Source organism: Rhinopithecus bieti, unplaced genomic scaffold (assembly GCF_001698545.2).
Source record: "Rhinopithecus bieti isolate Rb0 unplaced genomic scaffold, ASM169854v2 scaffold_9997, whole genome shotgun sequence".
In the NCBI taxonomy this organism is placed as follows: Eukaryota; Metazoa; Chordata; class Mammalia; order Primates; family Cercopithecidae; genus Rhinopithecus; species Rhinopithecus bieti.
Genome location: NW_016806398.1, coordinates 1425168 through 1440192, shown reverse-complemented (window position 1 = coordinate 1440192; position 15025 = coordinate 1425168).

Genomic DNA, 15025 nt, shown 5'->3' with positions numbered 1-15025 from the left:
GGCCCCGCCCCCTCGCCCCTCCTCCTGCCCGCCCCCTCCCCCCCGGGCTCCTCAGGAAATGACGTCCCGCCCGGTGCGCCTGGCCGTTGCCTGGAGACGGGGTGAAACAGTCCAGCCCCAGGGAAGAAAGGGGTGAACGCGGGGGTAGGGATGGAAGGAGCTCCCGCGTCCCCTACCCCACCTGCAGAGCCGGGAGCGGGGCTCAGAAACTGCGTTTTTCGGCGTTGGCAGCGAGTGCCGGCACCAGGATCGCTTTGGAGCAATTAGCCAGCTAGCTAATTCACAATTCGGGGGTGAAATCGTCAAGTTTTTTGTTTGTTTGATTTTTGCTTCCAAAATACTGGGCACTTCAGTCTCAGTTTTCTTCCTTACAGTGTGTGGCGCTCCCCTCCTGAACGCGCCCTGAGATGACAAGTTCAAGGGTTTACGTGGACGGTCGTTGGCCACCTACTGTGTGCGAGAGACGAATACAAGCAGAGACTGCTGTCTGCCGGAGCCAACTCCGTGGCAGGGATGGATCAGACTGGACCCCTTCCCAGTCTCCATTGCGAGGGAAAAGCCACTTTCAGAAATATTATATAAAGTGTACACCCCACGCTCGCACACACACACATACTAATGAGCGCATATAAAACTGGTGAAATCTGAGTAAGGTGGGTGGATTGTATCAATGTCAATGTCCTGGTTGCCATCGTGTCAGCATGGGGGGAAACTGGGTGAACGGTCCATGGGATGTCTATGTATTATTTCTTACAACTGCATTTGGATCTACAATCTCAAAATAGAAATTAAAAATATGCATATTTGAAGTGACTTGGAGAAAAACTCTTCTATGCTCTCCCATCCCTAGGCAAAATGGGAAGATACACTCAGGTGTGCCCTGGAGTCTGTCATCACCCACCCAATCCCCCAAATAAGATCTAAGTAAAAGCCGTGTGCTTTTATTCTAAGGGGGAGCTTCATAGTGCTACACACACAGACACACACACCTCTACCTCACACACATCCCTTCCAACCTGAGCTGCCTCTCCTAAGCTACTCTCCTATGTATTTTTCCGAAATCTCTTCCAGGATTTCCATTGCAGAGCCAGCTGACTTCTATCCAGTGTAGGGCAAGATGGACGATTACCTGGAGGATTTGGTTTGTGGTGGACCCAGAAGGATAGATCATTCATTTATTCATTCGTTTATTTATTTGGTTGCTCTTCATTCCACGTTTTTGAATCATCTGCTCTGTGCCGGGTCATGTGCTAGGTGCTGGAGACCCAGGGGAGAAAGATCAAATAAATAGAGTTAAAAACCAGAGTGATAAGTGTTGTAATGGCCGAGGGAGCCAGGTTTAGGAGAGGAGAATATGGTAAGGACTTTACTGCAGAAGCGACACCTGAATGAAGAACCTCTAAGAAGAATGGACTTCTCTAGACAGTGGGGAAGAGTGGAAAGGTTTTCAACACCGTTGACTTAATGCATTGAGGCTAGGAATGGAAGCTGTATTTTCCCTAAAGATCTTCAATTCTTTACTTCCCTAAAGTAGACCTAGGTTAAATTAATGCCCAATAAACATATTTAACAGCATGTCTGAGGAAGATTTTTTTTAAAATAGCCAATTAGGCTACCTTTGGACATCTGTCTTACAGCTGTAAGTTTAGTAGTTAATAGTGTGTATCCTCATTCCTCCTTTGTAACTGACGTTGAAGCCTTTCATGCAACTAGACCAAGATGTTTAAGAAAAAAAATCAATCTTCTCCACCCCAGAAATGTATCAATGACATACCTCAAAATGCCACCAAGCAAGGCTTAATTGTATGCAGTTCAGGTTTCCTGCTAATGTATTTCATGCTCAGCTTTCACTTAGTTTGTGTTTTAATTACAATTACTGTGATTGGCTTGATAAATGTATCCCAGGAGCTAAGATCCGCAGTCCCAACATTTTATTTCTGTGCTAAGGATGTTTTCGAGGAGGTGTTTTGCTTTAGGCAGCAGAAACCAGGCTGCATGCAGTCGTAGTAGAAAAAGAAACACTTTTTCTGCAAACGTCAGAGACCATCTGAGATGCTGTGCTATTGTTTAATTTCATAGAGGATGATTTGGGAGGGCAGATGATAGAAAAAGAAATCGTTGGAGCTTCTTCCATCCATCTTGCATAACCACCTTAGAATCAGTTTGCACTGTGTCCCCTCAGGCAAGAGGCAGTGTATGACTGTGCTAAAACCTCCAGAATCCTATTTCATGTATGAAGATGTTTGTCATTCAGAAATGAGCTCTTTGAAATGCTTCGGCTTCTGAGGGCTGCACTGCAAGACCTGGGAGAAAAACCTGAGTACACAACCTGGCCTTGGTTGCATACTGCCCTCTTCAGAGGGAAAATATTATTCTCCCAGGCACACAGCAGGCTTCCGTTTGCTTTCTTCACCAAAGCCACTTTTAATTGTTCATTAATGCTCCCCAGCTCTGGCCAGTGAATGCCCTTCCCTTAGGAATGTTCCTGGAAACTTGAACACACTGGAGCAGTTGAAAAGACAGAAGGAAGAAGAGTAAATTGTGTTGGGCATTTTTCTTTTTTCTTTTTTTTTTTTTCTAGACGGTCTCATTCTGTCACCCAGGCTGGAGTGCAGGGCATGATCATGGCTCACTGCAGCCTCCACCAGTAGGCACAGGATCCTCCCACTTCAGCCTCCTGGTTAGCTGGCACTGCCATGCCTGGCTAATTTTTTGTATTTTTCATTGAGACAGGATTTCACCATGTTGCCCAGCTGGTCTCGAACTCCTGGGGTTAAGCAATCCATCCGCCTTGGCCTCCCAGAGTGCTGGAATTACAGATGTGAGTCACCACGGCAGGCCTGTGGTTTAGTTCCTGTGTGTTGGTTTTAACCAAGAAATTGAGCTGCACTCTGGATACCAGGCAGAAAACCATTATTCCAGTCTCAGAGCTTCCCTTTAACTAGTTGTGTGAACCCACAGCAAGTGGCTTCACCTTTCATCTGTAAAATAAGGCTCCCAAACATCCTGCCTCCCCAGAAGACAACTGCAACCTGTATGTTTCATGTTCTGTGCAACAAACGAAAACATGTTGCAACTCATAGAGTAACACTGAGTTGTTAGTTATTTTCCCTCTTTGTTATGGCAATCTTAAAAAGCCTTTTGCTATTAAATATTTCATAGTCATTGGGAGTGTCTTTCCTTTCCTTTTATCCGCTGGAATATACCTTTAAAAGCAATGGAGATGAATTTGAGATGCCTTTGCCATGGGATATACAGAAAAATAAAGCTAATGTTTATTGAGTGTCAAACTGTTTTAAACACTTGTATTTTAACTCATGCTATCCTCCCACTACTCTGTAAGGGAGATACCATCATCATCACCACCATCCTCATGATAATCCTGGTGAAAGAGGACATTGAGACATAGGGAAGTAACCATACCCAAGTTTACAAAAGTAGTGAATGGAAGCGTTGGGACTTCAACCCAAACAGTCTGGCCACAGAGCTCCTACTTTGAACCCCTATGCTGTGCGATCCCCCTAATGTTTGGCTCAGAAATGCTGAACTGTCTCAGTATCTCTGCTGGGGCTGGCATGAGGACCACATTTTCCCATGGATGGGAATGATACGAGGGTCACTTTCTCTAGAAAATTTGACTGGGAATATCAAAGGTTAAAAACAAGCCACATGCAAACGATTGCTGTTTCATAAGCTGACATTTTGTGGTGGAAGGAATGAATAGGGGTTTAGTCAAGAAGATGTCATTGGGAGAGATGGAGAGAATCTGGCGACCCCCCAGGGTTCTCAGCCTGATTGCAGGAGAAAGAAGAGGCTCAAGGTTATCTAATGCTGGCTGTCACGAGGAACCTTTCCCAGCTCTGGGATCCCTGGAGAAAGGATGTTAGTAACTGGAGTTATCACTCACGCTCCAGGACCACAACCTTCCTCTTCCCTGCAATGCCGGTGGGAATGATATCAGCAACGAAAAGAGAAGCAGTTGCCTCTATGAGTAGTAGATAATGCAGACAATATTGATGGAAGTGCAGGGAGATAAAAGAGAGGCGAGAAAAAGAGAAAGCACAAAAATATCAGGAAAAGAGGAGAGATACTGGTATTTATCTTGGCCTAAGTATAATCTCCTGAGTCTGTCTCATCATTATGGAGAATCGTATTGTGTTTGTGCAAGAAAGGGAGTTAGAGCACAGAGCTAGTCTCCAGGTTCAAACCCCATCTCTGTTATTCATAACCTTTGTGACCTTGGGCAAATCACGGAGGGTTTTTTGTACCTGAGTTCCCTTACCTCTAAAACAAGGACAGTGGTGCTGTCATCAGTGTTATTGCAAATGTTGATTGTGCTTTTATATGGAAAGTGTTTTTCAATATGCCTTGCACATACCAGGTGCTCCTACAATGCTTGACACACTTCTCAAAGCTCTTACCCCACAGGAGCACCTCAAGGGCGAGACCACGGCTCCTTTATCTCTCTGTGTCCAGTGTTCAGCCCAAGGATGAGCACACAGTAGATTCCTCAGTAACTATTTGCTGAATGGTTCCTTAGACTCCTCCCTCTCCGACTCTTGTGTTACGTATGGGACACTCAGGGGCCAGAGAAGGTTGCTGTCTTGCTCATAGCCCTGCCAGTAGCCAGTGGTGCCTGTCCCAGGCTTTTTCCTCAAGGAAAATATGTTAAGTGATTCCTGAGGGCTAAGCACTTTATAGACATTGTTTCTCTTAATCCCCAAATCCTGTGAAAAGAATACTATTATTACCTCCACTGTACAGATGAGGAAACTGAGTGTCCAAGCTATGAGTTTGTTTCTCCAAAGTCTGTACTCTCACTGCATCTTATAGTAAGACAGGTGGAATTGATGCCAATTTCTCTTATACAGCTTTGGGGGAAATAGCAGACTATTATGATAGCCAAAATGAATTGCACGGAGCTGATTTGTGGGCTGGAAAGAGGCAGAGTGTAGTGGAAGAGACCTTATCAGGCATGCTGTGCTGTAATCCGATTGTTACGAAGTCTGTTAAGAGCATCTTAAATCAGGGGATTAGGTATTGGTTACACTGGGACACTCACTCCAACACCAGCTCTGTTCTGATTAGAGAAGCCCCTAGCAAAATCATCCTCGCCATGTACACATCAGCATGGTTCACTGGGGCATCCATTCATGCATTCACTCCATTCATTTATTCAGATGGCACTTAGGTCCCTCTGCTCTGCCAGACTACATTCTGGGGATTCAGCAGGAGCAAGACTGCCATGGTCCCTGCCCTCCTGGAGCTGACAGTCAGGAGCTGTCTCATTGTGTGTGTCAAATGTGATGATGGGTGGCTGGATGCAGTCATTGTGAGGTGTGAGGTGAAGGTCCCAGGCAAGGCTTCCCAGCTGGCATCCTCTTTTCTGAGCCTCAGCCTCCAACCCATTTCAGCATCAGAGCACCATGGTCAGTACTGCAGAGGGACTTGGTTAAATAATCCCTGCTTATTAACCTTGGAGGAATCACATCATCTCCCTGAGCCTCAGTTTTATCATCTATTAAAAAAAAAAAAGAAAAAAAAAGAAAAAAGAGCTTGGCCAGGTGTGGTGGCTCATGCCTGTAATCCCAGCACTTTGAGAGGCCAAGATGGGTGGATCACCTGAGATCGGGAGTTCAAGACCAGCCTGACCAACATAGAGAAACCCCATCTCTACTAAAAATACAAAAATTAGCCAGGTATAGTGGCATGTGCCTGTAATCCCAGCTACTCAGGAGGCTGAGGCAGGAGAATCACTTGAACCAGGAGAATCACTTGAACCAGGGCTCAGACCCTCCGTATAGTGTTGGTCAAGTTCATTGTCTCCAACCTCAGTCTTCCCATTTGTACAACGAGGGAATTGGAGGTGGTGGTCTGCAGGCCTCTCTTGCTCTAAGGATTATGTTTATGTTTCTATAACAGAGGAGGAGGTAGGGGAAAGGAGGAAGAGGAGGACAGGGGTAGGGTGGTATGAAACATTTTCTGGGAGTTCTGGGCTGATACAAATTGAGACTACTGTCCCTGGCTCCAAAACTGACTGATGACTCTTCCTTTGACTGGTTTGTGGCTCTTAATGTCTCTTTGTCTCTGGGTTTCAAATAGCAACTAATAGTCCTAGCTGCCTTTCAGCCAGTTTTGTGAGTTTTGCTTTTCACTTTGACCATCTTCAAAGACACTTGACAGACATTGTTATTACATTTACAGGGCCCGGTGTGCCCAACTACTTGGCAAATTGTGTCAAAGAACCTATAACTGTTACAGAAGAATGCTTTCTGTCTGCATTCTTCTTTATTCTTTGGATATATGATATTCTCATTGACCTTCTATGAAGGTCACAGTAAATGATGTTTCAACATCCTAAAATTATAATCTTTTTTTCAAAGCCAGGTGGAACCTTAAAAACCTATTCATCTTTTTCATTCAATAAACAGTTTAGGCCGGGCGCGGTGGCTCCAGCCTGTAATCCCAGCACTTTGGGAGGCCGAGATGGGCGGATCATGAGGTCAGGAGATCGAGACCATCCTGGCTAATACGGTGAAACCCCGTCTTTACTAAAAAATACAAAAAACTAGCCGGGCGACGAGGCGGGCGCCTGTAGTCCCAGCTACTCGAGAGGCTGAGGCAGGAGAATGGCGTGAACCCGGGAGGCAGAGCTTGCAGTGAGCTGAGATCTGGCCACTGCACTCCAGCCTGGGCGGCAGAGCAAGACTCCGTCTCAAAAAAAAATAAAAAATAAAAAAATAAAAAATAAACAGTTTATCAAGTGCCTACTATGTGCCAGGTACCGTGTGTGGGCTGAAAGAGCTGAACTCTAGTCATTGTTCTCATGGCTCTCATTCAATTGGTAGTAACATATAAAGAATAATACCGGCTGTGTGCTGTAATATAGTATATTAGTAACTGATTGCTGGGTAACAAATTGTTACTCACTTGATTGCCTAAACAATATGCATTTATTACATCACAGTTTCCATGAGTTAGGAGTCAGGGCATGGGTTAGTCGGTTCCTCTCTTCCTCTGCTCAGGATCTCACAGGTCTGCAATCAAGGTGTTGGCAGGGCTCTGTTCTCATTTGAAATCTTCACTTGGAGAGGTTCCACTTCCAAGCTCATGCAGTCGATGGCAGAGTCCATCTCTCTGACAGTGTGACTGAAGGCCCACCTTTTTCCTGGTTGTTGGCTGGAAGCCACTCTCTATTCTGAGAAGTTACTCACAATTTTTAGCAATGTGGTCCATAAATGTTAGTTGACTTCTTGAAAGCCACAAGGGGTCTCTGTCTCTAGGCTGCTAAGATAATGCCTTATGCAACATACTGTAATCATAGGAACAACATCCCATCGTCTTTGCCACATAAAGTAACCTAAGCAAGGGAGGGCCATCCCATCACCTTTACCATCTTCTATGGGTTAGAAGCCTGCCTGCCTACACGGAAGTGGAGGAGAATATACTTGGGTGTGACTCACTGGGAGATTGGGGGGGGTCCCCTTATGGTGTGTCTATCACACAGAAAATGTCCAAGTATAACAAGCGCCCAGGGGAAGAAGCAACGGATTCTTCCAGATGAGGTCAAAAAGACTTTCTGAAAGAGTGAACACTTGAAGAAGGACACCTGAGTGAGTAAAGGGTCACCAGGTGGGCAAAATGGGAAGGATACTCTAGGCAGAGGAACAGCATGAATAATGACACGGAAGCAAGAAAGAATGCAGTATGTTCAGGAAATGAAGGAAGTCTGGCATAACTGGATGTAGCAAGCACATGGCCAGAGATTTGGCTGGAGAGGAAGTGGAGTATGACAGACATGGAATGCTGGGCTAAGCAATGTTGACCTTATTCTAAGAGCAATGGAGAACCATCAGTTGGCAGGTGCAGGTTCTGATTTTTCCTGGAGGAGTATCAGGCACCTTCTCTAACAGCTCTGAAAGATTTATAGATGCACTTGTACTCCATAAAGATCCACAGTGACAGTAGCACTTCTTCAAGAGTATGATAGACATCAGAGCTTGCTAAAAATATGTCTGAGCCACCACAGAGTACCAAACCACAGACTGTTTATGTGGGAAGAGGCTGTCAAAATCCATATAGGCCAATGACTGCCTTTTCTCCTCACTGCAGTTTGAGGCAGTTTGGCAGATGTGGCAGGCATCAGAGTCAGACTGCCGGAGGTTCAAATCCTGGTTCTGCCACTTGCCGGCTTGAAAGACCTTGAATGACTGACCCCTCTGCTTCTGTTTCCTCAGCCATTCAATGAAGGTAACAGAGGACGCAATGAAGAGGAAATGCAGTTATATATGCCAAGCACTCATTTGGCATAGAGTGTGTGTGTCAGTTTGCTAGGGCTGTGTATTAGTCCGTTCTTGCACTGCTATAAAGAAATGTCTGAGACTGGGCGATTTATAAAGAAAAGAGATTTAATTGGCTCTTGTTTTGCAGGCTGTACAAGGAGCATACTGGCTTCTGCTTCTGGGGAGGCCTCAGGAAATTTACAATCATGGTGGAAGGCAAAGGGACAGCAGGCACATCTTACACGGCTGAAGCAGGAGGGAGAGAGAGGGGGAAGGTGCTATACACTTTTTTTTTTTTTCCTTTTTTTGAGATGGAGTCTCGCTCTGTCCCCTAGGCTGGAGTGCAGTGGCGCGATCTTGACTCACTGCAACCTCCTTCTCCGGGGTTCAAGCAATTCTCCTGCCTCAGCCTCCTGAGTAGCTGGGACTGTAGGAGCACGCCATCATGCCCGGCTAATTTTTTTTATATTTTAGTAGAGACAGGGTTTCACCATGTTGTCCAGGCTGGTCGCAAACTTCTGAGCTCAGGCAATCTGCCAGCCTTGGCTTCCCAAAGTTCTGGGATTACAGGCATAAGCCACTGCACCCAGCCAGTGCTACATACCTTTAAACACCCAGATCTCACGAGAACTCTATCACCAGAACAGCACCAAAGGGATGGTACTAAACCATCTGTGAAGGATCCACCTGGATGATCCAGTCACCTCCCACCAGGCCCCACCTCCAACATTGGGGATTACAATTGAACATGAGATTTGGGTGGGGACACAGATCCAAACCATATCAGGCTGCCGTAACAAAATAACACAGACGGGGTGACTTAACAGACATTTATTTTCTCACAAATCTAGAGGCTTGAAGTCCAAGATCAAGGTGTCAACAGGGTTGGTTTCTTCTGAGCCCTCTCTCCTTGGTGTGTGGACAGCTTTCTCCCTGTGTCTTCACATGGTCTTTTGCCTGTTTATGTGCCCATGTCTGTGTCCAAATTTTCTCTTCTTATAAGTCATATTGGATTAAGGATCACCCTAAAACATCATAACTGCCTCTTTAAAGGCCTTGTCTCCAAATATAGTTATATTCTGAGGTCCTCGGGGTTAGGAGTTCCACGTATGAATATGAGGTAAGGGAGGACATAATTCAGCCCATAGTAGAGTGTATATTCCCAGCTAATGTTAGATATTTCCTCCTCCCGTCCAATTGGTGAAAATCTTTATGTCCCAATTCCAGGCATGACTTATCAGGTTCTCCTATCCTAACTATTCTATGAGAACTAGTTTGTGTCATCAAAAACCTTCCAGAAGGACGTGTATTTTTTCCTTGCTCTGTAAATGACAAAACAAAAACAAAAACAGCAACAACAGCCCTGGTGCTATCCTAACACTATTGGAATGTGCCTAACAAGTCACTTGAATAACCTTTCTTTAATTTAATCCAACGGCAGTAATTTTCTGGAACACACCATTGCAAGGGAGCAGTATGATCTCCAGGGCTTTTTGTTGTCTAATTAAAAGCCACTGTAGCAAGAAGGAGATTGCAGTTGCCTTTCAGAATCACATTGTTCTGATTTTGGAGTTGGAGAAAATGAAGATTTTTTCACTGGATTGTGAGGAGGTTAGGAAGGGTGGCCGGCAGGGAGACTGTGGAAGCTTTTGCTGGTCATATGGCGAAGGCTTTGTGCCATTGTTTTTGCTTGTCAGAAAAAGCCAAGGTCAATCCACTGTCTGGGAGTCCTCTTTCCTTATAGGTGATGGACAGCGAAAGGCTGACCACAGGCTAAGATGCTCATTGGCTGAGGAATTTCATGGGGCGGGGGTGGCTGCTGATCCATTTGCAAAATTAACTCATTCATCAGCACTGTCTTACTGAACATTTATTAGGTGCTAATGGTGGGCATAAAAGTAAAAATAATTGGCATTTATAAATATATATAGATTACAGGTTCTTAATGTGGGGCTCATGGCTTCAGAGCACCTGTAACGTCTGAGAAATTGTGCATCGATCTGTGCATGTGTGCATATGAATGTTTCATTTTTCTAAATTCTGTGGTCCATGACCAAAAACATTAAGACCTCCTTATTCTAAATAATACTTGCTTCAGTTTATTGAGAGCTTACTTTATCAGATACATTATGTTCCTTTTTTCATTTAAGACTCATGTCAATTCTCCAAGATTTCTGTATCATCCCCATTCAACAGATGAGGAAACTGAGGCTGGGAGGCTAAGCTTTTAAAAGGCAAAGCTTGGGTTTCATCCACTCATCCAACAAACTTTTATTGAAGATCCCTTCTCTAGAGGGAGAGTTAGACCACCGCAATACAATGAGATGGGTGCTCCAACAGAGGAAGGCAGATGGGGCATAGAGGGAGCACCTGATCCAACGTGGAGGTTGGAAGTCAGGAAAGCTTCCTGGAGGAGTGAATGCCTGCACCGAGTCTTAAGGAGAAGGCTGGTGAAAAGAGTTGGGAAGGGGACTCCAGAAGTGAAGACTCATTTCATTTGCATCTGGGAGTGTGCCAATTCAAGAAGGGGGAGAAACGCAGAAACACAGATCTGACCAAGGTCTTTTTTTCTTTTTCTTTTCTTTTTTTTTTCAGAAACCTCATTCAACCAGTAAGCCTCAGAAATGATATTCAGCCTCACTTGTGATCAGAGAGTTGCAAGTTAAAACAACATTGAGACACCATTTCACACATACCAGATTGGCAAAATCAAAATAACTGACATTACCAAGTATTGGCAAGGTTGTGGTGCAAAAGGAATGTGCTTACAGGGCTGGTGGGAGTATAAATTGGCACAACCACTGTGGAGAGCTGCTTGGCAGTATCTAGTAGGCTTGAAAAAATGCCAACTCTAGACCTGGCGGCTCCATATCTTGGTATATTTCCTGGAGGAAACTCTTACACATTTGTACCAGACATGTGTCTGTTGGTTTCTGCCATGTAACAAACCATCCCAAAATGCAGTGTCTTAACCATCACCGGTTTAGCTCACACTTCTGTGGGTCAGCTGGGCTCTTTCATGGGTCTGCGGTCAGTTGGAGGCTCAGCTGGTAGCTGAATGATCTAGGAGGTCCTTACTCACTTGCCTGTCAGTTCGCTGGCAATTGGCTGGGGCTATAGGAGCAACTGGCCCACACATCCCTTGTCATCCAATTCCATGTCACAATTAACACCTTTGCCTGTGAGACAGGAGATGCCTCGAATAAATGGGAGCTGGAATCACACTTTCTGCAGGATGAACTGATTACATGAATTAGAAAAATTCAGCCTTTGATTGCTTTTCTTTTCTTTGTCACAGCTTTATGCTTTATTGGAGTATTATTCATGCACCATACAATTTACTCACTTAAGGTGTATAATTCTATGGTTTTTTTGATATATTCTCAGTTGTTCAATTTTAGAACATTTTCATCACCCCAAAAAGAAGTCCCATACCCCCTAGTCATCATTCCCCAGAATCAATCTCCCAGCCCTAAAATGCCACTTGCTTACTGTCTCTAGAGATTTGCTTATTCTGGGCATTTCATACAAATGGAGTCATTCAATATGTGGCCTTTTGTGACTGGCTTGTTTTTTGTTTGTTTGTTTTTGTTTTTGTTTGTTTTGTTTTCTGTTGTTCGTTTGTTTTGAGATGGAGTCTTGCTTTGTAGCCCAGGCTGGAGGGCAGTGGCATAATCTCTGCTCACTGTAAACTCTGCCTCCCAGATTCAAGCCATTCTCCTGCCTCAGCCTCCCGTGTAGCTAGGATTACAGGCGCCTGCCACCACATCTGCTAATTTTTGAATTTTTTATTAGAGATTGCGTTTCACCACGTTGGCCAGGCTGGTCTCAAACTCCTGACCTTGAGTGATCCCTAAGTGCTGGGATTACAGGGGTGAGCCACCGAGCCCGGTCTTTCCTTTTTTTTTTCTTTTTTTTTTCTGAGACAGGGTCTTGCTCTCTTACCCAGGCTGGAGCACAGTGGCACCATTATAGCTCACTATAATCTCTACTCTCTGGGCTCCAGCAGTCCTCCCGCCTCAGCCTCTTGAGTAGCTGGGACTACATGTGTGCACCACCACATTCAACTAATTTTTTTACTCTTGGTAGAGCCAAGGTCTCACTAGGTTGCCCAGACTGGTCTTGAATTCCTGGGCTCAAGCAATCCTCCTGTCTTGGCCTCCTAAAGTGCTGGGATTACAGGTATGAGCCACTACACCTGGCTATGACTGGCCTCTTTCACTTAGCACAATGTCTTCAAGGTTCATCCATGCTGTAGTATGTATCAGAACCTGATTCCTTTTCATGGCTGAATAATATTCCATCATATGTCTTTGCCACATTTTGTTTATTCATCAGTTGATGGACATTTGGGTTGTTTCCACCTTTTGGATACTATGAATAATGCTGCTATGAATATTCATGTATAAGTTCTTGTGCAGACAGAGGTTTTCATTCCTTTTAGTTATATACCTTGAAGCAGAACTGCTGAACTGTTTAACCATTGTTAACCATAGATACCTCTATGGTTAACCATTTGAAGAGCTGCTAGACTGTTTTCCAAAAAGGTTGCAATAGAGTTTATAGCCTTCAAGAGTTAACCTTTTGAGGCCTTTCAATCGAACACCTGCTTGTGTTACTTTTAGTTTCTTCTTTGTTGTTATTGATGATTTCATTTCTTTGTCAGCTTTCTACCAACCAGCATTCAGATGTGACGTGCCTTCAGGCCCAGAAAACTCACAGTTTGGGGGCAGCTCTGTCTATTCCATCTTTTGGACTCTGAGGCTCTGACAAGACTGATGACCGGCAGCTCCCTTGCCTGCACACTTTCGCTGGCTTATGGGGAATCTTTCTGTTCCCAGATCCATTTCGTTCCGTTCCTTCTACTGTAGAGCCTTCCTTAGCTCCGCCCTCTCCTCCACCGGCCAAGGGAGGGGGGTTCCTGGGGGTCATCCAACCAACTCTCCATTTCTTGCTGGGGACTCTGAGGCAAGATAGGGTGGTTGTGGTGTCCTAGGTTAGAAAATAAGTTGATGGCAGAATTTGACAGAATTCCAAGTTTCTCTTTTTTTCTTCTTATTATAAAAGTAAAGTGTGCTTATCGTGTAAAAATTTGAAAATAGATGTAAATAGATGCAAAAGAATAAAACACATTTTTTGGAAAAGATCACCCCTAAATCCCCCCACTATAGAAAATAAATGCAAACATTTTGGGTGTATAGCTTTTATTTATGTGATTATCCATTCATTTATTCAGTGTGATATTGTGATTTATAATAAGAAATATATTTTTTGGTCTTTGACCCCAATTCCTGACACAGAGCTGCTAATCCCTTGGAATTTCCTGCATGATAGAAGTGTATTTTGTTCGAGGCCGGGCGCGGTGGCTCAAGCCTGTAATCCCAGCACTTTGGGAGGCCGAGACGGGTGGATCACGAGGTCAAGAGATCGAGACCATCCTGGCTAACACAGTGAAACCCCGTCTCTACTAAAAAATACAAAAAACTAGCTGGGTGAGGTGGCGGGCGCCTGTAGTCCCAGCTACTCGGGAGGCTGAGGCAGGAGAATGGTGTAAACCTGGGAGGTGGAGATTGCAGTGAGCTGAGATCTGGCCAGTGCACTCCAACCTGGGCGACAGAGCGAGACTCCGTCTCAAAAAAAAAAAAAGAAGTGTATTTTGTTCTAATGAGGCAACTCTTGGTGGGTTCCCGAATGGAGGTGGTCACCAGAAAGATGAAGCCGTGATTAGCAGCTCAGAACTTTCAGCCTCACACTGCCTACCTGTATCCCCCAGGAAGGGAAGAGGAGCTGGAGACTGAATTAATAATCTACCATGTGATAAAGCCTCCAAAAACATCCCTGAACTATGGGGTACAGAGAGCTTCTAGGTTGCTGAACACATGAAGGTTCTGGAAGGGTGGCAAGCCCACAGAAGACGTGGAAGCTCTATACCCCTTCTCCGCATACCTTGACTTGTGTACCTCTTCCTCTGCTGTCTGTCTGTATCCTTTGTAACATCCTGTATAATAAACTGGTAAGTATAAGTAAATGTTTCCCTCAATTCTGTGAGCTGCTCTGGCAAAGATCAAAACTGAGAAGAAGGTTGTAGGAACCTCCGATTTACAGCTGGTTGGTCAGAAGTGCAGATGATGACGTGGACTTGTGATTGGTGTCTGAAGTGGGTGGCAGTCTTGTAGGATTGCTCCCTTAATTTATGGGGTCTGTGCTAACTCCAGGTAGATAGTGCCAGAATTTAATTGTACCGTAGGACACCCAGCTGGTGTTGGAGAATCCGTCTGTGTGGGAAAAAACTCACATATCTGGGGCCACAGAAGTGTTAACTGTGAGTACAAAGAAAAATTCATTTTTCCTATACACATTCAGTAAAGGTTTATTGGGTGTCTACCAATTGCTAAGTACTTTATCAAACCCTGGGGACTTTTTTTTTTCATATATAGGTATATAAATATACACATCTTTCCCTACAAAAACGGAATCATCATTTTATATATATATTATATATCATTTGAATTTCTCTACCATACCAACAACATGTGTTCAATCTTTTTCTATGACAATGCAAATAAATCTACATTATTCTTAATGACCATATAGAATGTACCATGATTTCTTTAAGCAATCCTCTGTTATTGGACACTTCAATATTTTAACTTTCTCTTATTGTCAACACAGCTATAATCAACAATCTTTTGTCTTCTTAACCTTTCAGATAAATTCATAGAGACATAACAGCTGGCCAAAAG